The sequence below is a fragment of the Sapajus apella genome, unplaced genomic scaffold (assembly GCF_009761245.1).
Source record: "Sapajus apella isolate SASKATOON/1434 unplaced genomic scaffold, GSC_monkey_1.0 scaffold221, whole genome shotgun sequence".
In the NCBI taxonomy this organism is placed as follows: Eukaryota; Metazoa; Chordata; class Mammalia; order Primates; family Cebidae; genus Sapajus; species Sapajus apella.
The window spans coordinates 494526-499768 of NW_022437161.1; the positions used below are offsets into that span (position 1 = coordinate 494526).

A 5243-nucleotide genomic window follows, 5' to 3' on the forward strand; every position below is an offset into this window, starting at 1 on the left:
TGCCCAGCTAATTTTTGTATTTTTAGTAGAGACGGGGTTTCACTATGTTGACCAGGATGGTCTCGATGTCTTGACCTAGTGATCCACCCGCCTCGGCCTCCCAAAGTGCTGGGATTATAGGCGTGAGCCACCGCATCCGGCAATAACATATTTTCATTTGTGAAGTGTACAACAACGAATGTGAACCTGAAATAGCCAGTCCTTCAAGATGGATTTTGAGTGGCTAACAGGACCTAAATTTACAATACAGCCAAGTAGCCATTTGCTGACTAAAGGTCACACAGGTACTCTGGGTTTCCTAGAAAACTCGTGCCTATGTTTAACTTTGGGACTTTCAGAGCTCACCTGAACCAACCAATCAGAGCCCACCTGCCTTAACCAATGAGAGTTCAGTTGTATTGACCAGTAAGAGCTCAGTTGCATTTACCAATCAGAACCAAGCAAGCCTGAATCCTTCATTTGTACAAAAGGTCCAGACTGGGAATCTGGGTAGGAACTTTCTCTATGAAGGACAAACCGTCTCTTTGTTCTCTGGAATACACTTTGGTTTTACACAGAAGACTGTGTTTGCAAACCGTTCATAGGAATTAAGTCTTTCCTCCAAATTCCTTTTCAAAGAACTTTTGTTTACATTCTTGGTGTCAGAAACAGGATTTGTAGCGATCCCCAACTGCTCCCTGTGCTGTTTGAGACAAGGCATAAATGCCTGCAAGAGCCTCCTGAGGTCAGTTGTCCTCTTGCTGGTGCCAGGGCTTCGGGGATGGGCTGGGGTAAGTTCTCTCAAATTCATGTCTCCTACCCTTTGTTTAAGGTCTCAGAGACTTTATTCCTTTCCTGTAGGTTCCCTCCATCCAGACCCCAGAGGAGACCTTCCTTTTTTTCCCCTGGCTGGGTTGGGGGTTGGGGGGCTTGGGAGGGTGGCCTTCCCAGCCTGTTCCCCTATCTGGACTCTGGAGGGGCCATTCCCTGTTGGCCCCAGATTTTGAGGGGGCCTTCCAAGTCTCAGCCAGTTCCCTCCATCTGGATCCCAGAAGTGACCCTCCCAGTCACCCCAGGTTTATAGGGGGTCCTTCCCAGTCCAACTTAGCCGGTTTGTAAGGTTTTATGGTGATGCTCATGCTAAGGGGACTGACAGGGATGCATTCATCATGTCAGTGCAATGGGAAACCCATATTTTAAGTTTTTCCCTGAACAGTGCCTTCTGGCACTCCAGCTTGATTTATGAGCAAAAATTGGTCCAGGAAGTTGTAATTGGCTAGGTCTCTGGACAAAAATTATGCAGGACAATCTTAAACTTTATTGGCCAAATGGGGCTTCTTTGAAATTCCAAAACTTGCCTATGTGCAGGCACAATTAGAAGAAATAAAACATGGAATGTTGCAAAAACAATAAGAAACCTTTTTTTCAACCAGTACTTTGAAAGTTCGAAATGAAATCAAGGGGCTACCATTGCCTCTTTTAGGGAAAATAATTCCCAATTGAGTGAGTGCCTTAATGAAATAGAAAGAATTGCTTGTCAGATTGAAACAAAAGCTGAAAAAAAGAAGCCTCCTCTGGAAGAACCTTCTTTCACTAGCCTCCTATTGCCTGCCACTCGGCCTTTCATTTGCACCCGTTTTCAGACCTCTGCTTTACCTTCGCTCCCTCCTTCCTCTTTTACTCTTTCATTTTGAAGGGATTACATTTTCTCTAGACTCATCTGTATGTTTTCTTGTAAATTCTGTGATAAATTCCTATGATTTTATGTTACCTTGTTATCCATTTCAATCTTCCTCTAAAAAACCCAAACTACTTGAAAAAGCTTAAATTTTCTGTGCTTTGAAATGTATATTTGTCACCCTGTTCTCGAAAATTCAGTAAAGGCATCAGTCATGTGGGACAGTTAAATATCAGCTTATTCCATTTCCAGAGAATTAATTTGAATCTGTTTTTTAAACTGTGAGTTTTACCTGACTCATAGCTACAGTCTTACAATTAAAGCTATAACATCTTTTTTGTGTGTCTGCCTGTATATGTGTGTATATATATATATATATATGTATATGCATATATATGTCTGTATTTATATATATGTGTGTGTATATTTAAATACGCACACATATAAACATATATACACACACATATATATAAATACAGACATATATGTTTATATGTGTGCGTATTTAAATATACACACACATATATATTTATATATGTGGATTTAAATATACACACATATATAAACGCATATATGTGTATATTGTCTACAGGACCAAATTGGCTTATAAATAAATAAGTACTCGTAAATAAAGCAAATAAACCCAAATGCTTTTTAAGTTCATGTGACAGCAATCTTTTGGTGGATGAGACTGGTCTAATATCGTTGGTTTGATGGCAATGGCTATATCTTCTGAGTCATTAAAAAAATACGTATATATTTAACTTTAGGGTTCTTGCTTTTATACTTACCTGGCATACAGTAATGTAAAATTAGTTGATAGAAAATTTTGCGTGGGATAGTGGCTAGATTTTCCTAGTGTCTCATGAAGCCTTCCAGATGTAATTGTTAGGAGTGAATGAATTGAATGGATGTAAATAGGATAAAAGTTTATAAATGAACTTTTGAAAATGGTTATGTTTCATAATATGTTTACTTGGGAGGATGTTCATTGAATTAGATCATTTCCAGATAAGATGTAATTCTGAGACATTGGTTGCTGAATATGAGTTCAGGCTCATGGGCTTGTTATTTGAGAGATACAAAAGTCATTTGAGTCTGTTGGTAAATATGTCCTGCTCTGTATTAAAGAGAAACTCTGTTAGCGTATGTTTCTGGAAATTGTAAAATGTGTATTCATGGATTGTTGGTACATGATTGACAGCTAAAAGCTACTTAAGTCCCAGGTTTTCACTGAAATTGGGGCTACTAAGAGTTAACATTTTAATTAATGTTTGTGATTAAACAGACGAGAAATACAGTCTGTATGTAAGCGTATGAGGAGGGTAGGATGTATTTTTGGTAAGGAAGATTGAAGAGAAAAGAGAATAACTTTTGTATAAGAAATAATCTTTTGTGGTAAATTTTTGTCCTAAAGTGACTGGTTAAGAAAGAGAAAGTATAGGAGAAAGCAGAAAATCTAAACATGTCATAAATTGTCTAAGAACATTATAATAGATTTATGAAAAGAAAGTCTCTAAAAGGAATTTTCTGTGTGATCAGATTGGCTACAATTGAAAGGAAATTTTTTATTCATCTTTCTAAGGACTGAGCTTTGATGTTTAGAAATGCACTGATGCAGAATTTTAAAATCTAGTCCCCTGTGTCAGAACAAGGTTTTCTTAAAGTATTGATTTTCTCTTAGTAAAGTTGCAGGATGTTTTTATTTTTAATTCCAAAATCTCTTCCCTAAACAACCATCCTGTAAACTATAAACAGTTTTTATTTATGCCACATGTCTTTCTCAGATCTACCTAATTTTCCTAGTTTCAGGTTCAAAATGCAGCTGTCCTTCTTACTCTTGAAAAGGTATATTGTTTCGCCTGGCTGGGATGATAATCCTCTCCTTCAACCTTTTCATCACCTTCGGTAATTTTTTCTCCAGTTCTAACACTGATGTAATGGCCTAACGCTAAAATGTTTGTCTTGAAAGTCTAGAAAGGCAGTGTTTCCTTCAGTACAACTTGATTGTGTACTTTTGACTTCTCCTGATGTTTCTGAATTGTTCCATGTAACTGAGAAACTTCCCATGCTGTTACTAAAATCCATGTCTTCCCCTCTGCTCAAGGTACTAGTTTTCTTGTTTCCATCCTTCTTTAATATAGTGTACACCCATAACCTTGGACACACTTTTCCTGTGTCTGATTAAACTCAGGTACCCTTTTCATCAAGTTTAACTTCCAGGTTATCTAAATGGGCTTTTCATAAGGAGAAGCAACATACTGCAGGAGGTTTTCTTTTCTTTGCCTTTTTGGTAATTGGCCTAGGAAACAAAGATTCTGTTTTACCAAGATAATTTCCTGTGCTTCATGTCTTTATTAGGTTTTTGATTATGCTGGAAAACTAACTTTCAAAAGAGTTCAGGTTTCTGCATCCTGAACATCCAGAATGTTTATAGCATTCTGTATTGCTTTTGAAGTCTTTTGGTTATAACTCTGGTTAAGAAAATAAATATTATTTTACAGTCATCTGTGATTCTGTTTAATTAAGGACTTTGAACCTTTTGACATCTTTGGCAGGTATCCACAGGATCAAAATACTAAATCTTTTTGATCTAAAGCTAACTTTGGGATTTTCTAGTTGGGCCTTGAAGAACATAAAAAAATCTATCTCTCCAAAACCTAAAATGCAATTAAAAAAAAAAAAGAAAAAGAAAAAAAAATGTATCTCTCATCTTGGGAAATAGTAAATGATTAGACTTACGTGGTAAATTGTATGGGAAACATTGTTCATTGATAAGTGATGCTGGATCCTTTCCCAGTTACACTTATGGATATATTATTAAAATATATTTCAAAATTATAGGTTCATAAAAATCTAATAGTCATAAATCTGGATATTAATATAAGTATTCCAAAAAATTACATGAAATTTGTAAAAGTCTGATGGTCGCCGGGCGCTGTGGCTCACGCCTGTAATCCTAGCACTTTGGGAGGCCGAGGTGGGTGGATCACCTGAGGCCAGGAGTTCAAAACCAGCCTGGCCATCATGGTGAAACCCCATCTTAAAAAAAAAAAAAAAAAAAAAAAAAAAAAAAAAAAGTCTGATGGTCCTGATGTGAAGATGTCAATTATAGTTATGGTTGTTATCTTAAAATGCTGCATATAGTAGAGGTGGCTTAATTTCTTTTACAACTGTAAACTCTCATCAGATTTTTGACCATTACTGTTCTGGGTTTTTGTCATCCACAGTTAATGTTTTAATTCCTCTCTGGAAGCATTTGTAATCAGCTATAGTCCAAAATTGCTTTTCATGGAATTGCTAATCAAGATTGAGGAAAATAACGGATGATAAATATATTGATGAGTGGACAGAAACTGTGTGCTGATTGTCATGTTCTGATTTGACTCTGTCGAGTCCTCGTGGCCTACATGTATCCATGTAGCTCCTGTTTGGGAGCTGGAAGAAGCCTATAGCACTTTTAGCTGCTACCCAGCATTTGTCCCAGGAGTCCCTTTAGTGGTCAAAGTATTGCTAATTGGCACATAAAGCTACCTGTTAAGCAATTTTTAATGCCACTACTTAGTGTGTTTTTGCCTGGTGTTAG

The 5243-nt window shown here is 37.0% G+C and overlaps 1 non-coding gene across 1 annotated transcript; it reads left to right on the forward strand.

Annotated features, from left to right (window-relative positions):
* Positions 1–4978: 4978 nt before the first annotated feature.
* Positions 4979–5041, forward strand: LOC116544569. Its single transcript, XR_004265952.1, has one exon. It is a non-coding gene; the product is annotated as a small nucleolar RNA SNORD43 (small nucleolar RNA).
* The last annotated feature ends 202 nt before the right edge of the window (positions 5042–5243 follow it).